The sequence below is a fragment of the Anas platyrhynchos genome, chromosome 1, assembly GCF_047663525.1.
Source record: "Anas platyrhynchos isolate ZD024472 breed Pekin duck chromosome 1, IASCAAS_PekinDuck_T2T, whole genome shotgun sequence".
In the NCBI taxonomy this organism is placed as follows: domain Eukaryota; kingdom Metazoa; phylum Chordata; class Aves; order Anseriformes; family Anatidae; genus Anas; species Anas platyrhynchos.
Genome location: NC_092587.1, coordinates 74,008,502 through 74,034,887, shown reverse-complemented (window position 1 = coordinate 74,034,887; position 26,386 = coordinate 74,008,502). Strand labels below are relative to the sequence as shown.

Below are 26,386 nucleotides of genomic sequence, written 5' to 3'. Positions count from 1 at the left end.
CCATGACAGCAGTTCAAAGAAAAAGCTGATTTCACTTCACAGAAGACTTCAATACTGTGAAATTTGATTTTGTTCCAATCTAGAGCCTTGCGTTCCTCCAAAAACACTCCCAGAAGTCTCAAGACTTCCAGAAGCTGCAAGTCTCAACTGCAACCTGACAGAGCAGTCACAGAGGTGGGTAAGTTGGCAGGACAGCTTGCCAAGTTGTGGTAGGATACTGTCAGATCCCTGCTTCATTTTTTTCAGACCTTTCCTGAACCCAGAATGATTCAGTTTAAACATTAAAAGCAACAGCAACACTCCAGGAAAATTCTGAGGGTTCTTTAGTCAAAGTTTTTCCTGACTCCACAATCCCACAAAAAATTTAAGGCTGTTTCTCGGGTCACTTTCATGCAGATGGGAAAGGAAAATATCTGTAACGCAGCCTGCTCCTGTAATTTTCTTCCTTCCCTACCCACCTACTCTGCCATTGAGGGTTGAGTGAGATTTGTGTACTCACTCAAAATTCTATGTTGTTCAGGGAGATCCACAACACAAAAGCTACCCTCAAGTTCTTCCTTTTAACTTGCTATAATATCAAAAGGAGCCAATTGATAATTTTGTATTTTAGCACCTATTCAATGTATTGCAGGCAAAAGAGTTCCACCAAAAACATCTGGAAGACCAAGGACCAGGTCAGGACATCAATCCCTTTACCCAAGGCCTAGCTAGCTATGTAGTGGGAAGGTTATTCAGTTGGTGGAAAATTGTATACAAACTTCTTAAAAACAATATGCTTATTTTAGTGCAAGTGTATGTATGCACTTATCCTCTTGTTTAGCTGAAATCTTTACTGCATGTAATCCACATGGTGTAAGAGCCTGTTGACATATAAACTTGATCTTGAGTAGGAAGTAAGCACTGCATGGTTTGTACTAAAGACGAGCTCTAGATTAAGTCCTGCTTTATTGGGTAAAGTCTGGCCTATTACCAATAATAATTTTATACTAAACAAAACCTGTGTTGATCAAATAGTCTTATTCTGAAATAGGTGCCTATGTAGGAATATAAAACACATGTAATTCTTTGTACTGTAATTAAATGCATTTTATCTCAGTTATTTAGTTCATCCAACACAGCTGAGTTGCAATCAGCTTTGATCAGAAAGCCTGCATCTCCCCTGTTTTGTCTGTAGCCTAGGCCTCTTCAGCTGTGTCAGATGAATGCAAAGCACTCCAGCTGTCTCCTGTAAAGACAAGCGAGCGTACCAGGGAAATGACAGTGAAATCAAAGTTATGGTCTTGTGCCATGAGGACTGTGGTGGTCACTTAATGAGAAGTGACTAGCAGAATGGCACCACAGGACAGTCACTCACCACTGTGTGTAAGATTGTTCAGGAGAGAAGCATAGATGGAGGTTTAGAATCAGAACAAGCAAGGTTCCATCTCCCATTGCCCTGCCATAAGCAACTCCATTGCTATCTATAGATTTGCTCAGATGAGCTACAGAGTGTGATAGCCAACACATTTCAGTCACTTCCCAGTAAATAGAACTGTGCATCTAAACAGAAAATTAAATCAAGGAAAGGATGATTTTCCCTCACTGTCTTTTAAATGAGGGGGAAAAGACATGGTCTTATCTTACAAAAGGATCTTTAAAATACTTTGCTGAAACTTCTTTAAACTACTAGAATATTATTCAACTTTTTAGAAACTATCTATCTTATTTTACAGAAGGATAAGCTGTATTCCTCACATTTTTCATACACTTAAAATGATGATGCTGTGCACTACTGTGAGCATTAGAAAAGGCTCAAGATCCAATTATAGTCCAAAAGAATAGGCAAAGTACCTAAAAATAAGTTACATCTAAGAATACAGTTGTGTGCTCAGGGTTTTGATAGATACAAATAAAACTCAGTTGTCATAGGACTATAAAGCAACAGACAAAGGGCATGTTTTGAGAAGATTCATGATGTGCTCAACACAGCAGATTAATCTGATTGAATGAATTTAGCATGGTTATTGCTGTTTAAGACAATCTTCCAACCCAGAAGATATCATAAAATATGCAAGCCCAAATCTTTGCCCTAGGATTTCTACTGCATCAAGCAATGACTCCCTCAAAAAAAAAAAAAAAAAAAAAAGTCTATCCACCCACTGGTGTTGATATTTTGATATTTGTAGTCCTTCCAACCTAAGTTTGCATAGACTTAAATCAAAACAAAAGGTCAGCAAATCTCCATTCCTCGTACTACATTTTTCTCACATCCCAGGATTGTATTTCAGTGACCTATTCTGAAATTGACTGCACGTACAATTGAAATTGCTGTCATGGAATCCATGCTCATGGGCTGCACTCATATAGACACCAGCCCTTCTTCCCCATACGTCTGTGAAGGGCTCAGAAGTTATCACTTATCTCAGAATAAAAGGTGAACATCCCTCTGCAAATCCCTTATGCCAAAAGCTTGCTGCTCCCCTATGGTAGAATGCTTATCGCACATGTTTTCCCAGTAATCATCTTCAAAGGAACCAGGAGTTGGGGTGGTCTAGTAGCACACTTCATCATTAAAATCACAGGCCATTCTATTACACAAATTTCTGCAGAGGCTTTTCAAATACATCATCCTATCCAAACATAAAGGGATAACTCCAGAACCATTTGAAAAACCCTATCATCATTTTCTGCTAAATGAGTTCTTCTCCCTGAGGGCTCTCTGGAGGAGCCAATGCTATAGTGTACTAAGCTACCTATGTGACAGCTGAAGCTCAACCGACTCAATTCCTGACAGGCAGCTGCAGTTCGAGGTGGTGTGAAATAGCAAATGAAAAAGACTATCATATAGAATTAAATGCAGCACTCTCAGGAGGCCTTGATATAGAAAGGGTAAAAGTCCACTCAACTTAATCCTGCATATTATCCCGTTCAACTGAATAGAACTGAATAGCTATATGAATAAAGACACCAGGATTTGGTCTCATATGCTTACTATTCCTCTTTTTAAATTATATGAGATGCACAATATAGACCTATTAAAAATGTTGCAGTTTGTTAGTATTATGCTATTTGGGACGTATTGGATTAACACAGGTATATTAAATTACAGTGAAAGCAGCTGTCAAGAAAATAGGATGGTAAGACTGGTTCATAAAGGTTTGCTCAGAAAGCTCATGAAATCGGAAAAACTGCATACTACCACTAAATGAAAATACAAGCAGCAGAAGTTACTGACTGCTTGAGAGTCCTGATAAATTCTCATAATACTTGAACTGATCACAGTTTAATTACTTATCTAAAATATTTGGAAGACCTTCAATCAAATACCTATAGTAGAATTACAGAAAAGCAAAATCAATACTTGTCCCCTCCAATTTCCAAGTGAATGTAAAGAATCCTGGGATATCAAATTAGGTGGACATAGAGATCTACATGGGTCAAGACCAAGACAGAGACTTCAACCAGTCCTGCAGTATGCCCTACAGGGGCATACAGACCCATGGGGGAAAAAAGTGGTGTGGGTTTCATACTGTCTTTGTATTTCCAGAAGAATCCTTAGACAGGAGGTATTCTTAGCTGGCTAGGTGAGTCAGAGGTAGGTCTGTTGTGCACTACTGAAACAGTTTGAAGCAAACAGGGAGCAAATACTTAATATTCAAACTTTTATTTGTGCTGTGTGCTATCAGTAAGCATGTGTAAGATTTAGAGGATGTTCAGAACCTGATTTAAACACATTATCTCAGGTTCCTCTCTTTATTCTACAGAAAAATCTACATACAAACACTTACAGTAAGTTTCCCAGTAAGTATTGTATCATATGCCATATGAAGACAATGCTCAATGATGGTCTCAATTCTCATCTTCTTTCTACATCTACTAGTCCAACCCAACAACTCAGAATAACGTAGACCTTTCTATTAGCTTCATTCAGCCTCCAGATGAGCACTCATGTTTGCACCATATGGGTGAAAACCCTCACAGCTCTAAAAATGGCAAGATGAACAACTCTGCAGGGTGCAAAACAGTAATGTTGGCCCTGTGGAAAGCTCACACTGTATATCCGAGTTCAAACTGAAACACAGGGGGTGTCCAGCAGAGCCCCCAGCTGTGTGTGTAGTGGCAGGATACCTCAGGTGGTTGGGCAACGACTGAGTGCTGCCAGCTGTGCCAGCCACAATCACGTCCATCACTTTGTGCTCTCATTTCTTGTTGGCCATCATGTCAGCCTGGAACTGCATCTGCTGTTTTGGGAAGAAAGCACAATAGGGACTTTGCCTCCAGGTACCAAAGTTACACAAACATTACTCCACCACAGGTGCTGATAATACAACTAAAGAATAACTCCTATAGCAATCCATAGAAACTCCAGCAGGCTCTCAATGTGCAATTCTAAAAATGATTTATGAGGCCACTATGTACAACTCTTCTGCAAGGACATGGGTAAGCATTCACGAATTAGGTCACTCGCAAAGATAAGGAAAAGAACATATGGATAGGTTAACTGACTTTCTCAGGTTCGCATGGGAAGTTCGGAAACCCAGAAATAGAATCAGTCAAGACTTTCAAAGGGATTCCAGGTATCTCCATTACACAACTTAAGAGTGGCTTAGTGCAGTAACTGCAAGCTCTGTGAACATTTGGTATCACTTGAGAGGGTCCACATTTTGGCAGCCACTGCTACTCATGACCTTAGCAAAACTTAGTCCATATTCTTGACTCCTGCTACAAGGTGTTTGGTACTGTAAAGCACAGTGTGCTGTCCTACCAAGACACAGAGGGAGCTAATTAAAGAAGTAACTTATCTTTAGCAACTCAAAGACCTGAAGTTCCACATTCATTAAGCACTGTTTTGTTTTCTAATCTGCTCAACGGAACTTAAATGTTATTTATAGACTAGAAATTTGGGATGAGTCCTGGGTTTTGTGGAATAGTTATGCTCCAAGAAATCCTTTCACTGAGAATAGATGATTACAACAGTTTCTATAAATACAAATTGTTTTACAAAGGCAGACATTACAGTTTGTTCTAGTTTTCACTGAAATTAGGCCAGCAGAGCTCTCATGCCAGTATTATAACAATAATCATGCTGATAGTATTATTTCAGTTTACCAAAGCCAAAATCCAATATACTACAAATTGGATCAAGCACCAAATAAAATTAAGCAAAAGATAAGCAATGCTAAAGGAAATGAATGCTAATAATAATAAAAAAAGTGTTTACATTTCTTTGCTGGTTTCAGATACAAGCTAGACATATATAAGCAATTTTATGTTTAACTGTACCTTTATTTCCTACTGCTCCCACCTCTCTTTTTTTATTAAAAAAAAAAAAAAAAAAAAAAAAGATTTTGCAGACAAAGATGCTTCAAAAGAGCATATTTCAGTTTAAATATACTGGTTTTAGGACTGGGGAAAGAAAACAGGGCAACAGGGCTCAGACCTATTAAAAGCTTTAAGAAGAAAGGCAGATCAATTAAAAATGCCAGAGGGCAAAGATTGCTTAGGAAGAGAAGAGACTTTGACAAATTTGAGATAGCTACGTTCTACAAAGTCCATAATGGAAAACAAAATAACTTGCATTTGTAACAGCAAATATCCATAGGAAAATAAGGCATCTGATACATCACAGATAATACAGACCTATGCTTTCACAGGCTGAATAAACAAGCCACATCACTGAGTTAGCGTTTGTTGACTACTTTGAAGATGAAAAGCAACGTATAAAATGTGAGGTGTTATTCTTAAGACACCCAAGGCAGCCAACCTTCAAACTCAGCTGCTGAATTATTAGACTTATTGATCTGACATTGCATTATTTTTTGCACCACAAAACCGAGTAGCTACTCAATAGAACACACACCAAAAAGACAGTAAAAAAAAATCACAACAACAACACACCACCACCAAACCAAGCTTCTTATTTGGGACTTTTAAAAGTAATATTCTGATTTTTGGCAGCTTGCTAGGAAAAAATGGACCAGAACTGTCGTTGCTGAGTGTATCTTTTGACTGTAACTATAATTTAAAACAATTGTCTGATGTAATTTCTTCTTTTCTCACACAGCGATTCCAGGCCAATTATTTATCCCCCTTTCTCCCCCCATAAGAATAGTGTTTTGAAGTCAACCAATGAAACATGTTTTATTTGAGGACTATATTCCTAGAGCAATGGATTCTTTGGAGACCTAAAGGTTGCAGAGCACTTCATTAGTTCCACATAATGAAAGAATGGTGCAATTGAAGGAGGTCTCTAAGGGAGAATGGTGTGAAAATTAGAGACCCGTCTGCTCACTTGCAAAAAAAAAAAAAAAATGCAAAAAAAAGGAAAGAAGAGGAAAAGGGGAAAAAAAAAGGAGAAAAAGGACGAAAATAATAAAAGTTGTGGATTTTCTAAATAAAGCACACCATCTCCATTCAGTCTACTGAGAAAGGGTGTCTACTCAATCCTCTTACCATTGACAATATAATAAAACCAGAGGAACTTTTTTGAAGTAGATCTGCACATTCCACATTTGGATTGAGGGGCAATGGACTGTTTAAATTGCTATTTACATTTCCAGCTGTTTTACCAGTGATTTGCCCAACTTAATAGCTCTTTAAGCTTTTAAACAAGAAAATAGCTATTCTCACGATTCAAAGAAGAAACCATGGTTATTTCAGACTGCCTCTATTGTAAAAGGCTTAGACCCCTCTGTCTTTATAGATGCCCTTCCCTTTATAGTACTTCCCTTTTCCATCCCCTCCTGCTTTCTAAATCTTCTTCCATCTTTAGTTCACTTTTTACATTATATATTTTTAGTAATATAATGAATCTTTGCTGATACTGCTTATTCAAGGAAAACGTTTGCATGCAGCCACCAAAGTTTCCAGGAGAGACTTAAGTTAGCTAGAAAATTAGATTTGCCTGTATGATCTTCCATTAGTTGTTGTGGAGCATTTGTTTAATGCTGGCTAACTCCCCAACTATTGAAAAATGTGTATTTATTTATACTCTTTCCTCTGAGGCTGTACTAAAAAAACAAACAAAAAAAAAAAAACACAACAACAACACACTAGAAGTGTGTACAGCCATAATGTAAACTGTATATTCTGCTTATTTTTTTCAGGCGAAGGAGAAGAGAATGGCAAGGGTTTTTTGTGGACTTGCCCTTCAAGTCCACAAATAAGGATGAGACTAAGATGAAAGGTTAAATAGGGGTGGAGGGAGGAGGAAGTTATTTCATAGTGGCTCAACAAACCACTGCAATTATTTTGTAATAATTTGCACCCATTAGTTTGTTTAACCCGGTGCTAATAAACTCTAATATCATGAATAAAAAGTTCAAAAACAAAAGCCTCCCCATCTTGCTTTTTCCCTGATCAAAGCATTTTCCTTTTACTACTCTTAAGTATCCTCTGTGTATATAGATAATTAAAACGCCATTCAGATAGTGGGGCAAACAGTCAAATTCAAGTTATTTAGAAAGTGGTAACTACTACTCTGATCAAAATTTTCAAAACTAATACAGTTCACTGAAGAAAATGATGGTAATACTTGGAAAAGTGTAAATTCTTTTCAAGAACTGATTTTACCCTACCTTAAAAAATGAGAGAATAGCATTATGCTGGTATAATACTCAACAACTGATTTTTATTTTAAAAGGTAACACTTCATATATAACAGTCAATATATCCTGAACTAAAATTCCATTTTTTTTTATACAACTTATACAGAAGGCAGTGAATGATCCCCAAACTGACATATTGTCTGCTGATAAAGCAGACATTTGTCCTACTTTCACGCACCAGAGCGTCATTGAGGATATAACAGTTTCACTAGGCAAAACAGGACCAAGAATCAATCTGTATTTGAATTAGTGTGGTTATAAATAAAATAGACTTGTAGCTGGAATGTCTGGTGTCTTCAAAAGGAAGGAAAAAAATCACACCTGAGACACTGAGAAGTGACTAAGTTCTAAAGAAAGTATATTTAAGGATAAATCAAGTGCCCTGTTCCCGTGCAAAGAGAAAAAGATTATCAAACAGCATCATAAATAAATACAGGTCCAGTAAGGGCTAGAAGAATTTTGGATGTTTTTTTCAGCTTTTAAGTACAAGTAGCCTTCATGAACATTGTTAGCGAAAAGTTCTACCACCAACTAGTACTCTGCAGGAGGGTTGAAAATGAGCCATATTTAGCAGTATTTTTCTGAAAAACTCTTTACTCATATTTTGAAAATTCCCAGGCAGCTCTGCTATTAATGCCCAAAATAAAACAGATTACCCAGGGAAAAAAAAATAATGTAAAAATCTAATGCGATAAATCCAGTGCTGCTTTGGAGTATTGGTGGAAACAAAACAAAACAAACAAACAAAAAGACAGTTCTTAAAGTATATGGCAGAAGAAAACAAAAATACTAAAAGAAAGGCTCAAAAGGAAGTTCCTCAGAGCAGGCATTTGTCTCTTAGCACTCAGTTCTAAGAAATGCAATGCCTTCCCTCTCTACACAAGACAGATTTTTGGTTAAACATAAAATAATCTCCTTTGCATCCTTGTTGCCAACACGTAGTAGTACGAAAGGAGAACTGCAAATCAGCTTTTGTTCTGTGCCAAGGAGCTGTTGTGTGCACTTAGGTACATTAGGTATATTCTCCTAGCCTTGGTTTCAACAACTAAAAATAGCATCAGGACCCATCTTCATGGAAGTTCCTAGTTAAGCTAGCAGAGGAAACTACAGCATACAGAGGGCAAAAATTAGTTTATTGTCCGCAGCCTATTAATAGCCCCAAACCTATGCAGTAGAGCAGCCACAGTAAGTCACACTTCAAGTAAAAAGCATTTGAAAGTCAAACTTTCCAGCACTGGGCATGATTAACAGCAGACACACTCCTGTGAGCAGCTCCACTAAAATCAAAACAATTGTTTACAATAATGAAAATATGTGCAATTATGGCTGCAGGATTACGACCCATTCCAGAGCTACAGGAGCCCTGTATTAGAAAATACACTTGTATTAAATCACTTTGACTACTTTGTTGCAGAGATAGAAGTTTTATTGCCAAAGGAGCCATAGTGAAAGGGCAATGATTCAACTCAAGCACTCTACAGCATATGAACAGTTGCACATGTTACAGAGCACTCAGCTGCCACAGCCATCAGATCTCTAATGCCTACTGGCAAATCCCATTAGGCTTCTTCCTGCCGCATTAAAATCACTGGAGGCTAAAAAAGCAGTAGCAAATCGATTTCATATTGCCTAAGGATCTGTTACTGCATTTATTCTTTACGCCAACCTATTATTTACAGGGATAAGATTCACCATGGAGATTGTTTTCTAAGAATCTGAATAATACAGATTGGCTTTCGTGATCACAAAGTAGGAATTAACCTGACACAAATAAGTTGAACATGTAGATTAACACACAGTTTAGATGCCCAAAAGGCCCAGCAACTCTGGAAAAAAAGTACCTTCACCTCTGCTCTCCTCCAATTTTGCAGTCTGCCTTCTCTGCTCAAAAAAAAGGAAAAGGGCTCCCTGGGGCTTTGCTACCTCTTGCAGACAGCCTGCCTGGGCATTTCCAGCTGGGTATTGAAAGGTAGGATGTGCTTGGAGCTATTCAGCTCCTCAAGCTCTGGTGAAACCTCCCTATTGTACCTAGGCTCCCCCACCTGCAGCCCTTCTATCTGAGGGTCTGAAGGTGGGGCCTGAAGGTGAGCTGGGGGGAAGGTGGCTACAGCTACACAGGCTATATCAATGCAGCAGCAGAGGTGAAGGCTAAAGGAAACTAATGATTATCTCATCTAAATATCCCCAGCTTGGAATGACTTCTAGTGTCTTCCCCAAGTGACACTGTGAGCACACAGGTGTTTTTGCAATTCCAGAAATGGCGTTGCAAGCAGAAGAGTTTAGAAACAAAGGAGTTAGTCTAATCTTTATCACAGGCTGTTACCTTTATGAAGCCTCTCACATGCTGGGAGGTTGTTTGGAGATGGGGGATTGATGGTGAGGTGCATCCACCTAGCCATGCTCTCAAGTCACAGAAGATGCTCTGAGGTCTAGGCAAATGAGCAAAACCCTTCCCCTGTGGCCTGGAGAAAGGAGTCTCAGTGTAACCCTGGGCCACTGTGAGGTTCACCAGGGAGGAGTCAGTCTCCAGGCATAGCCAATTTCCAATGCTTCAGAGGAACTAAGCAAACACTAAACCAGAGTACATCTGGCTAATTGTATAGTGGGAGAAAAAAAACCTTTCTTGACCCCAGCTAAACCCCTGAAGCAGAGGCTTTTATTACAACCATTATCTTTATGCAAATGATGATCGTGCTGAGGACTTATTCTGCCTGTTACATATGAAGGAAAGAGCTGAATGAATGATACATTCTGGACAGATTCCTTGGCCAGGAGGGACCATTCATGCCAAAGCCAGTTTGAAAGAATATATTTTAGAAAAATATCCAAACTGCCTCTTAAAAACTCGAAGTGATGTCAATCATGCTGCCCCCTTGGTCTATTGCAACATTCTGTTACCCTCACTACTAGGACACTATCTGAAATCAATGTAAAATTTATCTAGCATGAGCTCTTCCCTATCAGACCACTTTCTGCAAGCCTGAAAAGCAATGACAAACTGCTTGGTTGCTTTGCTGTTAACATTCCTACTGATGGCAGTTTTATAAATAGCTCTGCTAGCCACCCTGAACTGCTCTATTTCAGGTTTCAGTGGGATTCATAAGGTCCCAGAGAAATTCTCTCTTAGGTGCCAAAAGTTCTGCAAGGGAACTAGACAAAACCATGCTTTTTTTCTTAAATAATAACAAACAAAAAAAGCAAACAAACAAACAAAAAAAACAACAAACTAACTAACAAACAAACAAAAAACCAGACACACACACACAAGAAGCAAAGAAGCAAAATGAAAATGACTCTACTTTACAAGGTATAACATAAAGCATGGCTGCAAGGCAAACTCTTTTATTCTTGCTTATGCTTCTGTCCACTCCAGCAATATACGCTGGCCATACACAAAAAGGCTGCTTGGTCTCAGTCTCCCAAAATGGACCAGAGGAAGAAGCACAAGCAGGGAGAGAAAAGAAAAAATAGTTCAACAGTAAATGTGATCTGAAACAGCAGGATGCTTCAGCTGTTTCATGTAGCTATCGCCACAAACTCAGTAGGATGGCTCTGAGTGCTAGAAAGGTACAAACCACTTATCAAATATTAATGGGCAAAACATGGGCTCTTGCCAGCTGGAGATATTAAAACCAAGCATAGAAGTGGCCATCTTAGTCTATGTCTTCATGTTCCAGAAATGTCCAAGACAGTGGTGAAGAGCAGCCATCACAGTCATCCAGCATTGCGGAAAAACAGCTCCTCAGCAGCTCTGGGATGTGCTCGATCAATAGCTGGAAAATACTATTTGGTTGAACATTGAGCAGTAGCAGGTGCACCTAGTATGCAGCTATTAAAATGCCTGTTCCCCAATCGATTCCTTTACACGGATACTCCTTGGCCTGGACATTACAGTTTTCACAAGCTTTGTCACTTAAGGTTTCGCTTGTCCGGCTCTGTTGCTGCTATCATACCAGTCACACCAGCATGTGTCTACCTGTGTTAGGTCAATCACTGTGTTTGCTGCAGAACATGCTTCATTTTTGTTTGGTGCAGGATGACTGAATTCAGCTTCCCTTACTTGCTTCAGATCAAACAGTTTTGCTGTTCTCACAGTCACCCTGCTCCTGGTGCCCTGCTAGGCATGCTTCCTTTGAACTCCAACAGCCTCTTATCTAACAGAGAATTGACTGGAAACTGTTTCTGTGCCAGCTGCCTTGCTGGAGCCTGAATTATGTTTTGAAGTCAGTCTAAGTATAGTACATAAAAGCTGAAAAATACTTCAGCTCCTAAGGTCAGAAGTGCAGCAAAATCTGCGTTCCTTGTCTTTAACCCCCCCAGTATAACTGCTGAAAGTCCTATGCTGGGAGTCCAAAATCCAAGCATACATAGAAATTGGCTCCCCTAATTCTTTTTAGGAGGCTCACTGGTGGGAACCATTTGCTGAATAAAGATGCCAGGCAAGGCTAAGACTTCAAAGACTCCTCTTGTGGATCACACAGGACAGTACCATTCTGTGTAGTTTTGACGAGTTTCTTTTGTAGGGCACAAATTTTAGGCTCAGGAGATATGGAATGTTTGCCTGCATGGACAGCTTAACTTGGCTTCAAATGCTCTATACTTTAATACACCTCCTGCCTGTATGTGAAAATGTTTCACAATCTGATTCCCAGACTATAAGTTGTGACCATTTGCAAATATGTTAAAATGTTCAGAATGCTCAAAAAAGATGTAAATACATAATTTATATGTATCACAATTATAGCCCTGGCATGTTGCATTATCTAGATGCAAATATAGTCAGCACTTTGGTCCTGTGCTGGAACAAATCCTAAACTGTCTGTGTTCAATGAACCTTGTCCTCAGAAGCCAAAACTACACAAGCAAACTATTCCACTAGCTGTGCAGAGGGAAAAAAGCATGGCCAGCCATGAGATGGAGATGCAACCTGGGACGCTTGAGAGCAAGAAGAAACATCAGAGCTTGCACAGCATGTCTGCATAGATGTTGCCTGCATCCTGATATATGTGTGCCGTGATTCTTCAGAGCACTTGGCAGGAAAGTTTGCTCTGTGCCACAATCTCTCTTATCAGTCACCACAACATGCCTCCAAGGTAGAACAGTTTCACCAGAGTCTGGTATTAACATTTTGTCAGACAGTTTTTTATGCTGTTTGTGAGCACTTCTGTTCTGAGGCTGGTAAATGTATGTAGCGTACATGGCACCGAGTCTGAATTTCTCTTCACTACTTTGCCTAATGGTGGGAGGTTACCATATGCTACTGCTCAGCAAAGGACAACATTACATTGTGGCTCCTTCATTTAAAACAATAACAACTGCCTCCTGAGTAGAAAACTAATAGGCCCTGTCCCCAGATGGTGTAAATTAGCATGGCACCGCTAATGTCTGATTCATAACAATTGAAGATCCAGTCTTCCCAATATACCACATGATTAAGCATGCACTTTGCTAGCCTGGAAATGTTTTGAGGGCAATGTAATTGTGCAGTAATGAACTAAACTTTTAATTAAGTTCTCATTTTGAATTAGAATCAATAAGTCAATAAATAGCCTTCACTTGATTTAGATGATAAATATGCACAGCTGAGGCTGCACTGTATGTCCTCCCCAGTTTTCAGGCTCTCATTTCTCCTCCATATGTCAGAATCTAATGAAGGAGCTCTGAAGTATAGTCCTAATATATTATTGTCACACAGTGATAATACTGCTTGAGTTAGGAGACTGCCAGGCTTCTATTATAAATCCTGTTCTCAAGGTTTTATAGCATGTGTGTTTCAAACTGCAGTGAGCAAAGTTGTTTTTACAAGGAGCTGTCAGCCCCAGTGTGATTTTTTGTCAAAATAAAATTAAAAATTGATTTGATTGATTCAACCTGTCATTTTTTCAGGGTTTCTGAAGCTATTTTTGCTAACCTCTGGTATAATATGTCTTAGATTTGAAAAATGCAGTTTTATAGCAAGCTTTTAAACAAGACTAATTGCTGATTTTTGTTGGAAGGAGAGAAAGGGCAAATAGGTTTGTATGGTGGTAATGACTCATATTTTAAGACTAGACAAGACCTTTTCTGACCATCTAGTCTGACCTTTCAAATAGCTAGGTCACAGAATTTTGCCCGGTAATTAACATATCTGTCCTGGTAACTTCCAGGTTGAATTACAGCAGATCTTTAGAAACCTATCACCTCTTACCAGAGGGAATGTCACAGACAAACTGTATTATCCAGTACTTGAAATAGCAGAGTAGAAGTTATCACTTCAGACTTCTTTTCTCTGATTTTGACTCACTGTATGGCCTTAGGAAATCACTTCATTTTCTAATTTCTCCATTTTTCCATCTTCCGCGATGAAGAAAATAATATTTGAACACCACAGAGAGGACATGTTATGTTGTAATAAATTATTTGAGGAATGCTTTGAACTATACAGATAAAAGATGCTATTCTGCAAAAGTAAAGAAAGCTACTTCTGTGTATTCAAATCTGGAAACTGATTACTTTTCAGAATGTGTTCTTTCTCTCCATTTTTGTCATGTTAAAAGCTAGTGCGTAACAGATCTGCTTATGTGGATTCTCACAGTCTGCTGTTTCAAATATTTTAGAAAGAAATGTTGTAAAAATTGTTATGGATATTTTCACTCAGCTGGTATGATTTTTCTCTAATGGAACGAGTGGTTCTCATTATGAACAAAATTTGTCTTAGTTTCCATTGGATAAAACACCTTTCAGCAGGGCTCTCTCAGAGTCACAAAAACTGTCCCTTTCTTGGCTTTCCAAAGATCTGGTAGAAAATTTATTTCTGGAGCACAAATGATACCTCTCTGAAATTAATCAGGCAGTTTGTACTCTGAATTGTCACTGCAGCTAGACACTCAACAAATACAGGGTTTCACCTTTCAAGACCGTGATAACAATGCTTGGCATCAGAATGAAAGATAATACAAAGCATTATAGCTTAAAAACATCCAGCATCACTCAACTGGAATATCCAGGTCATTTTTTCAGAGTGACTTTTACTTCTAAGAATATCTACCCCAAAGACTGATCCTTGGTACTCAGGCTGGAGATGCAAATGGCCTGAACATGCACTCTTGGTTCAGTTTGGCACCTTTGTGGCTTGAAGAGATTATTATTTCACTGCAGCTTTCTAATTCAAAGTGCCAAAAAACAAAACAAAACAATGAAGTAGGACAGCGAGGGAAGGTAAGTTCTGCAACCTGTAGTAGTGCAACTTCAGTGAGTTGCTCAGCAGAGTAAAGTTAGCTTGCTGAAGGACCATCACAGTGAAAATTTCAGAGATGTGTTCTGGGAACTGGGAACATCAGCTCTGTGGATCCTTGCTGCTGGCCCATGACTATTCACTAGGGCATTTTCCGTGCAAGAGACCACAGCTGGGCTATAGTGACTCTAGGAGTGGTGTTTCAGTGAAGAATGTGGAAGACACATAGAGAAATACACTGAAGTGATCAGTGCTGCAGAGTGGTCAACCCCTTCCACACACAGTGACTTAGAAGAGAGAAAGCCTAGAAGGAATTGTCAAAAAAACAAGAATAAAACTTTGACTTACATGACTTACAGAAGTTGTAAGATTGGAGCAAGGGAACTATGCAGCTGGTCTTAAGTTGTTTTCCAAGGCTTGTACAGCCAGGTGCTTTAAAAATAAAATTTCTACTGGAAAAGCCTGTGTTCTTTCTCTCTGTGTTTTCACATCCCAGTTGAATTAGAAATTCAACACCAGTTTGGAGTTCTCAAAGCTTTAATAATGCTCAAGAGAAATTTGTGTGATGGTTTGGGAGGTCTCAGGCTACAAATCCTGGTCACAAAATAGAATGCTAATTCCTTAGTCTCAGAATGAATCCTAAACTCCCAAAGTCAAAAGTAGTGACCAGTCTCTGCCCTGTCTGTGTGGGATGAGCTAACAGTATAGAGATATAGTAGATCAGATTGTAGAAGTTGCATTGACAGCCTGATATAGCTCTGCTGAAGTCAGATTTCACCAGCTGATATTCTATTCTTCTGTCTACAAGCAACAAAAGAGAATGAAAAAACGTCTATATTTTTACTTCAACTGGAAATTCTTTAGCTAGCACAAGAAATAGTTAGCGTTCTTAACTGCATTCATCAGCACTTCTGCCTGACTCCATGCAGCAGTTTTAGGAAAGGTGGAGAAACAGAGTCTAAGCCATTAGTAACAATTCTGATAGTTGAATAAATAGCAGTAGTATTAAAGAGCTGTATGCCTTTCCCTGTACAGACATAAGATGATCGTAGTCGAAGAATGTCTCTGTGAAGGAGATATTGTTACATTCTTTTTCTGTCTGGAACATGGCATAGAATACTTCTGGGTAGCTGGCACTGAATGAAAAATGTGATTTTTTGTACAATGGAAGATGAGGTTTTCAACAAAATGATAATTCTTGTGTGAATGATTGTTTTGCTATGATCCTTTCCTATTTTTAAGGAAAAGCCTAAAAAAAGTGGGATTTTAATGATATTCAGTCATTACTGTGATTCTGTGATTTGCTCGATACTGACAATCCAGGCTGAGTGTATGTTTGGTTTTCCCCCCACATTTCTTTTGCTCACTGTCCAGCTGCTGTCAAGGGCAGAGTCACAACTTCAAACACAGTTTAAGGTGCTTTTGTAAAATCCTTTGTTTAGAAAAATATCTGGAGGACAATTCTCTTCTTAATAAGAAAGAGAAAAAAATGCATAAAAATGAATAATCAAAGTGAATGAAATCAAATAGCAGGGGTAACATGAAACCTGCTATGTAGGCATTTGACACAACCCCCTGATATCTTTCCTACATTTTGTCACATCTCCTGAATATTGCATAATCTTTACTACACCGCTTTGAGCATTGAAATTATATGTCTGGATAAACAGATGCAAGCTTCTCTGTGCAGTTTCTGACCTGGCAGGTGAAGAGTATCTTGGGTTCAGAAGCTGGGCTGACATGGTTTTGCATTCTGAGTTTATTTTACCTCACAGCAAAACCTTCAGGGTAGTGATTATTTTGCATATGCTTGTGTGAAACCCAGCATACATGGTTTTGGTTGGCCCTGCTTGCTTCAACTACACAAAAACAACAAGTAATATGTTTTTGTTCACACACAGTTTCAGTGTCTTTTAGCAGTTTAAATTTGGCTGTTATTAGCGGGGACTGAAGAAGAACAAGATAAGGTGAAAAAGAACAAGATAAGGGCTTCTAAACAATGCCTATTAGGTACTAGAACTTCTTGAGCTGGGAAAAGATTGGATTAATAGCCTACATATCATAAATTTAGCAAACACTTTGATAAAATATACCAAATTCATTCCTGATTTATAGCATTTCAGTGGGGTTGTACCAAGATGTGGATTTAATATGTTGACTCTGTTCAGTGAGAAATGCACAGATGTACAACTAAACATCATGAAAGCACTTACAAGTATATTTCTCAAATTGTTTACCTTCTGGGCATTACTGGTAACCAGAAATACATTAGAACAGAGCTGGCCAGCAAAGGCTGCAACTATAAAAATCTAGAGGAAGAAGAATCAAAAGCCATTTGTCTTAAGTGAACAACACACGTTTTTGTCATGTCTATGTGCAATTATCTACAGTCTAGACCAGTTCTGAGTGTAAAAAACTACTAGAATCACCTTTCTCTATGGGGTGAGGCTCACCTTTGTCACAGATAATTTAAAAGTGTAAATTGCCACATAATAATAATTCATTGCTGGCTCAATTCCCCTTATTCTCTAGCACTGAACAGTTTGTGAACAAGGTTATACAGACTGTGGTTTTGTGATAGGATGCAGAAAAAGAAATGAATGAGAACAGCATTATACTGAAGGGTTGGACAGGTTTCCTCATCTACTTCCTGACTCAACAGCTTGCAGCTTCCTGATGTGTGCCTCATACTTCAGAGTATGTCAAGACAAAAACCCACAGAAGTTCTGACACAGAGGATGACATGGCTTTCTTGGAGCCCCTCTCTTTCCCTGTAGGGGCAACATAGGGTTCCTGTAAATACCAGGAAGCAGCTTTTGCTCCCACAGTCAGGAACTGCGGTTAACCAATAGCTCCTATGGAGGCAGAACTGTGCTATCAATCACACGACATTAGTCTAGGCAGGGGAGCACTCTATTTACAGGTCACAGTTTGGACAGCACTTATGCAGAATGGAAGACTGAATTTCACCCTTCTGAATTATAACCATGGAGTTTATTATTGCTATTGTTATTTCACTAGCCTTCATACTGAAACCAGTGTGGAAACAGAAGACCATTCTGCATATTATAGCCAAATGTGAATGTTAGTACACAAAGAGATTCACATCACAGTCAGATTCATTGCTATAATACGTCACATTAACCAAAACACAGAAGTCATATCCAAACAAGCTGTTGTTTGGATATGTACAATAAAATTCTTCTCTTGGTACAATTAAAGCATTCAGTGACATATTGAATGAGACATTCAGTGTCTGACTAAACTTTTTGTCTCCAAACTAGAAACAAAATGGTTTAACATAAACTGAACATGAGAATTGAGTAGAAAAGTTTAAATGCTGGTCAGGACACTTCTACCTCTTAAGAGCATTCCAGGCTGGGTTCTTCATGCATTGTAGAAACAGAGACCAGATGACTCCTGCTGTGTTCTACACTATTCCAAAATCACACTTGAAGAACTTCAATTCACAGGGTATTATTTTTCAGATGGACCTCTATTGACATCCTGTGACACCTCTGTCCAGAATGGGAGCTTGTTAGCTATATTATCAATCACGTCACCACAGAAGCAGATGGGTATGTGTCACTTTGCACTCTGCAGCTCCCTGTGCAGTGGCTGGCTGCAGGACTGAACCATAACACCATACTAAACCATCAAACTAATGTTTATGACCTTATTTGTCTTCCTGGACCAATGGGTATAACCCACTGATGGAATGCATCCTCTGACTAGACACTGAAATGCAGTATAATAGGTCTTGTTCACCAGCCTGTACAAATCTTAGTAACAATTAGAATGGAGTCACGATCCACAGACAATAAAGGTCAAGAGCTTAGCATCACAGACTAACGGTATATTCCTCTCACCTTTCAAGCCAATGGAGACAAGCATCTTGTTAACATAGCTGTAGCTTGTCCATGAAATGACACCCTCATATTTCTTTTTTTTTTTTTCTCTTCTTTTTTTGTTTTGTTTTCTAATGCAGTCATTTCACATTAGTTTCTTAAGCCATTTGTTTACAAGTTGGCCTCTAACTTCACAAGTGAAATTGAAGCATAAATCAGTATTAGCAAAGAAAGTAGGGAATATACTGAGTTTAAAATCAGGGCTACATGTGTTTCAGGTAAAAGGAATACATTGAATAAAGATTAAAGAATAATTGACTGAAGGACAAAGATAACATGAAATGATACAGATCATTTTATTTGTCTAAAAGTGAAGTGCTCCTGACAGAGCAGCCTAGATGGATGGATTTTCTTTTATTCAGAAACACCATCTAATTCTTGAAATGCCAACAGAAAAAAAAAATCAGGAAGTGCAAATGTGGTCTAATGTCAAACAGAAGATGTAATTTCAAGTCATGAAACAACAGATTTCAATGGAATGGCACAACCTTCGTTTGGTCTGCAGATTGTACCACACAGCTACAAACAAAGCTGTCCCTAAAACTTCGTGGGTGGCAGCACAAAGGGTTGATACCCTGTGGATATATTACGACATTATGGTACAACTCTGTTTATTAAGCCAATCTTTCATTCTCTGCCTTAAAATGTCTACAATTATTTTCCCCCTTCCATTCCCCTCCATTTCAGTTGTACGAATGGATTACCTGGACAAAACTAACCTAGGCCACCATGGCAGCACTGAGACTGAACCTCAGCCCTTTCTTGGGGAGGTGAAGGAGGACACTGAATGGCTGCAGCACTTGTCCTCTACCAAGGCGCTGTAGGGCTCCTGGGAAGCACCCTTAACAAATGAAGGCTACCCACCACTGCATTGGCTTCCAACTGCTTCCACTCAAAGAAAACAGAGGGTTTGCAGGGTGCCTTACCAAGGTCTTACAGTTTCTCTTCTGTGGATTGCTTCTGTCCGTGAAGAAGGCTGGCACAGAGTTGTGACACTACTGCTTTGTCAACAGGAAGCCCTTAGAGTAAAAGACCACCCTACGGGAGCAATTGTCCCCCACTATAGGAATGGCAGCAATGAGAGGGGCTGAGCAGGTCCTGAGGTACAGAAGGATTCAAACTGCGTTACCCTAAAGGGATTCCAACCCCTCAGCCGGTCTTTCATATAGAAGAACTGTGAAGCTATGCTTTATTTGTCCTTTTTCCTTCATGCATACTCTCAGGTACTATTTGTAATTTCATTTCATAACATAAAGCATTCCACAGAGGCATCATTCACTGCCTTCTAGGATACAGTGATTAAATTCGACAACAATGAGATTTTTATCTCTCTTGGAATGTTTTTGCTGTCACACATAACTCACAAAAGGTTTCTGCAGAGTTTTCTGTCATAATTCTCAAAAGATGAAACAATTTAAAAGCAGAATTACAGAATGATGGTGACTGCAACGTGTTGCTGACCTGCTGTGGTGCAACTTATTTTTCATTTTTTAGAGCTCCACAGACCAGTCTATGCTTTTCTGTGCTTCACTGGTACCATACTGCTCCCTGCTCCAGCACTGACACTGAGTTAGTATTTGCAGGATTGCTTTCTAGTTATCCAGATAAGATGTGCTGGTTAAAAAAAGTATATCAAACATTATCCTTTTCTTTGATATTGACTAAAGGAATCATCAAAATGCATATCACCATCTGGATTGAGACAGACTTATTTCTGGTTTGCATCACTTGCCAGAGAACTGCTGGGTTATAAACACATTTGAGCATAAAGTTGCTATCATAAGGAAAGGTCAGGAGAAAAACAAGCACTTTAGACAGATGAGCTCCTGTAGTCTTGAACGTTATACTGCCAATGCAAATAAAAATGATTAAAGCAGAGATGGCTGTAATTGGCAGTCTCAGATATTTGAGATCAATAGAACAATAAAGAATGTATAATGCAACTTTGAATTAACTGCTTTAGTTGATGTTTCCAGAATTCACAGTCTAATGCAAGTGCAATAATTCACTAGTTAGTTGCATAGGCCCAGGATACCCTGGTCTGATCCATAAATAATACTGATATATCTGATAGAATTACAGATTGAGAAAACTCAAAAGCCTACCTGGTGGTTTCTCATCCTGCCAGCACTTGACAGCTCTGTCTTTTTCAGCCTCAGGAGACCATCAAGTCCATTTGGAGTAAGGCACCGTACATTGCAGTGGATTATTTAGGGCTCAGCTGCTGAGCTGTGGCAACTTCCTCGGTTTCAGAAAAAAATACAATAGCGGTAAGTGAGTGGGGGGATTTGACACTTTCAGGATGGCCAAGGCAATCACATTTTTTTAATCTGTCTCTCTTTAGTTTTTAAACCAATGGTAGGAAAATGTTTTTTGATGTTGTTTTTGGAAGAAGTGAACAATAGTAAATCTGGAACACTCCAAACAGCAAATCCCAAAATTCATAAGTACTTGACCAGGCTTCAGATTATTGCTGTTGAATTTAAGGCCATACTTTCACTCCAATCCCTTTCCCTTCCACCCCCCCAAAAAAAGGGATGGTCTTATACCAAAATAATAAATTAGAGACTGACAGAGTGGAACAGCGGGCTGGGAGTTAAAAAAATAATAAAAAAAAATAATCCTTTGTAAGATATTCTCATCGTGATCTTTAATTAGGATTGGTGATCTCATTGAAACATTCTGGGCAGTTTTAAGTTTTCCAGGAGGTAACATATATAAACACACTCAGCATTAGAAATTGCCTCCAGATAAGAAACTGCACAAATGTTTTGTTGACTTGTCACTGCAACCAGCTTGTTCTTAAAACTATTTGTGGAGGTGCCAGTTCATGCAGACTTGGTTCTGCAGCTAGGCTCTGGTTGATCATCCTGGTGATGCTGCAGTCAGAAGAGATTTTACTTCTGCACTGTGTTGTCTCAATGATACTGCAGGGAGTTCAGATAATGTGTTTTCATACCTACTTGAAAACCACCCCTCTCCTGAATAACGTGGTACACTTTGAATTAATTTGACAGTTTGAGTTACAGGTATTAAAATGCAAGGAAAATGCCTTGAACAGTTAATTAAGAGGTGTCTTCCAGCTGAATACAAATTTAGGATTAGTCTCAGTCTCTGAAAGTCACCAGTATCAAACTTTAAATAAATAAATAAATAATGCAGGCTAGCAGAAAGCAGCAGAGCACAGCAGTAAATCTGCAAAGTTATTAGTCCTCTAGACAGCTGTCACAAACACAGCAGAAGATACATCTACATATTTTCTAATGTAAGAAGTTCTACCTTTCATTCAGAGAAATGGCAGTGCTTTACAACTAATAATTAAAGCTCATGACACTGTTGGGAGTCAGTAAAATGTGAATGCTAGTTTTGCAGATGTGTAAATTAGCCCGTTTATCACTTAATATTTGAATGTACTTGATCAAATTCAGGGGAAGCTGAGCTGGAACCGTTGTTTCTATTGATTTTCCTATATTTTAAAGGATATGATGTCTCCAGAGACTTAGAGAAGGAGCATTCAATATAAAAAATGAAATGACTCAGAAGAACAAAGACTGTTTAGTCTTTCACCTTTTCTCAACAAAATTTCAAATAAACATTCTCCCTTTACTGTGCCTAACACTTCAGGGAAAAAAAAAAAAGACAAAAGCTTAGGAAGGAATTAAATAAGTTTCTGTTTCTCTGTTTCACTTGCCTACTGTTTCCAAGACTCTTTTTCCTGTAAAGATAATTAGACGTAAGTATGGCTAAACTACCAGCTGAATTTCTAGCCAATCCATTCCTAGAAGCAAGGAAGTAACACTAGTGCACAACACCATATGCCTGTGATTTCCAAGGAGGAGGGAACAGCAGACGAGAAGGAAGTAAATTCTTGATTTTTAGAGAATTTCTTTTAGAGAATTAGAGAATTTAGAGAATTTTTAGAGAATTAGAAAATCTCAAGTTCATTTGCTCTGGATGACAAATTCTGCCATCAGCTAAAGTTTTCAAAAGACAAAACATGTTGAAAGAATGGATAGAATATTTTGTGTTGTACAGCTTCAGTGTTGCACTCAGTAAAGGTTAATTTAAGATGTCTGTCCTCTGAAGTCAATGGACATTTCAATGAATGGCAAAAGAACTGGTGGTGTCTCTAGTATATGGCACTTTTAAAAATGTTAAGGAAGGCCTCATCTTGTAATTCACTGGGCAGGAAAGCAGCTGAAGCTAGGTGGTCCTAAGGCTTCCAGCTCTCTGCCCACTTACCATCTGTTCCAAAAATTCAGGACCCACTGCAGAGTAATCATGCAACTGATCACAAAAAAATTACATGGTGCCTCCCCATTAAGTTTTATCCTACTTTGGTTGTAAAACCTTTGAGAAAGCATAGCAGATGCTGAGCGGGTAATTGAAATGGACAATGATAAGAGCTGGCAAAACTGTAGAAGCCGTAATATGATTGCCAATAACTTTACAGCTGTAAAGCCTATAAAGCCAGACATAATCAGATTTTATGTGCCAGGCAGAAAGCTGAGTCCTGTACCATCTAAAGCAATGCTTACCTCAGTTCTCTTCAGCATTAGTCGGTCATGTTTTGGCTAGGTAAACTTATCCAACTTCCTTTGAAACATCTCATGTCCTGACAGCTGCTAGGAACAGGATATCTGACCTGATAGGTATGGCAAATCCTACTTCCCTGGAAAGGCTTCCTTTGAGCCTACTCTTTGATATTTCCTTTCCTATGGAAATGGATAGAACTGTCAACCTCACTGGAAACTGCAATTAATCCAGGGTGAGGAACTCATTGCCATAACAAAGATACAGACAAACTTGCTTTTTCTGCTCAGCATGTCTAATATTCAAACATCCTGGCCAAATTGTAGGTTCAGCTTTGAGCTTGAAGCCAAAAATGCTCCAAATCTGTGCTCTTGACTGTGATGCCTACTATGAGGTGCTGGACTGATACCTGACATGTATCTGGGACTTATTCACTGGAAAGATCCCCAAATGTTTTGCATGCTATATATAGGAATAATTTCATATACTACTGAAATGTGGCTGCATCTGAAGTGAAAGGGACAGCAGAGAACGTAAATGCTGCAGCAATTATGTGAAAAATAGATCAGTTAACTTTAAAGGCAGATGAGTTGCCATTTCTTGAGCCAGAATCAAGTAATTTGAAGCCACTTATTTTACAGAAGATATCACAAAAATCTTCAGTGATGCCCTATTGTCAGTTTTTTGGCTCCCTGTTACTGCTGGAACACAGTGATCCTGCGCAACAGCTCTTTGGATTTATTCTTTAATTAAAACACCATTTTTAAAAATATAATTGCAAACAGCAGGAGAACTTGGCATGATAATACCACTCCAAATACAAGAGATAAGGCAGCCCAGAAGGAAAGACAAATAATAAATTACCTGGTGACAGTACTAACAGGACATCCCTGTAGTTCTGGTGCTTCAGAGTCAGTAATGCATTCCTCCTCACAGTAGCCCTGTAAAGATAATCAGTTATCCATAGGAGGAATGAAAGCTTCAGGAAAGCTCACATCCTCTACACCTTCATAGTGTTCTTCAGGCTAAACCATGATATCATAGCTTCATCAAAGCCTCCGAACAGAGGCAGTGGATTGCCCCCTCTCTCCCTAAGGATGCTACAGTGCAAAGCCTGAACAAGCCTCACCAGCGTTTGGGGCCTCAGTAGCTCAGACCTTAAGCACTCAAAGGGTCATGGAGTGTGACTGCCAGGATGCAATTTGGCAGGTGCACTTCTGCAGGAATCAATTGTGTTCCAGGGCATCTTTCCAAATGCTGCTAGGCTATGCCCAAGCTTTAAGGTCCTGTTTATGACTGATCACAGAGCTGTAGCTGTCCTGTGGATCTCACCTAACACCACACACTCCATCTCACCATGAGGCATCCAACCCTTTCCTATAGGTCTGCATAACTGCTGGCATGGGGAATGAAGCATCTCCAAAGCAGCAAAAGCTACTCTCATGATGGAGAAAAAAGGCAGTTGCTCACCACAGCTTTACAGCATCAGTGGCTTTGAATTGCTATCGTTTACCTCTACCTGTATTTCAGAGGGACAAGATGGCTTACAGCTTCGGTAATCAGTTCTGCAGCTTTTCATCCTCAGGTTTTCTGCCATGTAGCTCAGGCTGGGGTGTGTGGGGGGGTTCCAAGCGAGGCCAGCTGGGGCCATTAATGCCCATGTGCCACCTGGGCATGACCAGGCCTATTACCATTCTCAAGGCCCTGGCAAGCACTTTGGTTTATTGTTTCCTAAATAAGTGTGTTTTTATCAAAAGTCTGAAAGCTTTTCATACAGATCAGTTTTGAATTGTGGTGTTGAAAAGGATATAAAGAAAATCTCTGTATGTGATAAAAATATACTACAATATTTAAGGCTTTTACTTTCAATGGAATTTTATGAGGGACAAAAAATATAAAATATTCCTCCTTGTCTTTCTCAAGTAGCTGGGGGTTGAAAAAAGATAAATCTAGTGCTGTGTTGGATCAAAACGATGTGAGAAGAGAATCTCAGCTGAGACCACGAAGAGAGCAAGATCTTCCTTTCCTATCTCCCAAAAATGAGATGTTGACCCAGTGAATGAGTGAGAAAAAAACAACAACAACTAGTCTTACCAGGAATGTAGAATTTGTTGCACTGGATCACTTAATTGACTTCTTCCGTGAGAAAAGTGTTTTGCAAATACATGGTGCTGCAAAGGATTTGAGAAAGCTTACTTGAAATGTCTTCTGTGAAATGAACGTCAGAGGTGGGCCGATGCCTATTTTAGAACAGTATTAAAGAAATAAATCTGCTCCTAGCAACAAGATTTGTCTTCTGTAGATAAAGCTAATAGTTATACATGATGAATTTTCTTGCATTCAAAAAAAAAAAAAAAAAAAAAGAATTCGTCATTTCTCTGAAGGACAAATTTAAATTCAACTGCTTTTGACTGAAGCAAATACACAGTCTAAATCTTCCTGGCTTTTCCATTCTGCTTTTATTTTATTTAAAGCATTTCTCCTCTGATTTCTAGCAAACTGCTCTAAGAATGCAGGCAGTCCAGAAAAGTTAAATGTAGTTGAATTTGGTGAAGACGTGGGTTTTTAATGTCCTTCTATATTTGCACTTTTTTTCCAAAACCCAGCTTCTGGGATCCTTTGAGTATGCAAAAATCTGAACTTCCATTTAGAAGAAAGTAAACAGAAGCAAGTTTTTAATCCCTGTTCTTGGAGAGAAACACCTTGAAAATATAAATTATAAAATCTTATAAGCCAGAAGACAAAAAAAAAAAACACTTCACATCTATTTTCTTTAAAGTGTCATGATATTTAAGACAATCATGTAAATTGAAAGGGAGGAGTGTTTGTTCCATGGCATTTGAATACCTGGTTTGGAAATGCTGGGCTTTATAGCACTATTATTTCCCATATTATAGACAATCCTATTTATTTTATAGTAATTATATTTATAGTATCAAGGCATAAAATTGCAACTTTCAGCAGACTAGAATGCTTTCTTTTCCTGGGGTGATAAATCCCCCCAAACAATGGAAATATTGACAAAACTTTAATTATACTGTCTCAGTTAGACACCATGATTTTTAGTTTCTAATTAAATGCATATTTCTTTCAAAAATGGCTCTTATGTAACTTGTAAATCATTTTGGTGGCAGCTCAGTGGGAAA

At 38.8% G+C, this 26,386-nt stretch overlaps 1 protein-coding gene across 2 annotated transcripts in view; it reads right to left on the bottom strand.

Annotated features, from left to right (window-relative positions):
* SCUBE1 (signal peptide, CUB domain and EGF like domain containing 1) overlaps positions 1 to 26,386 on the bottom strand; it is a 251,963-nt gene that overhangs the window by 221,427 nt on the left and 4,150 nt on the right. Inside the window, exons 2-3 of one of the 2 annotated variants that reach the window (XM_021278740.4) lie at positions 24,105 to 24,181; positions 20,813 to 20,945 (exon numbers count right to left, since the gene is read on the bottom strand). The gene's annotated coding sequence lies outside the window, so the exon portion shown is untranslated. Of the gene's footprint in view, positions 1 to 20,812; positions 20,950 to 24,104; positions 24,182 to 26,386 lie in introns of those variants that run through there. The other variant, XM_072041711.1, reaches the window with a different exon arrangement.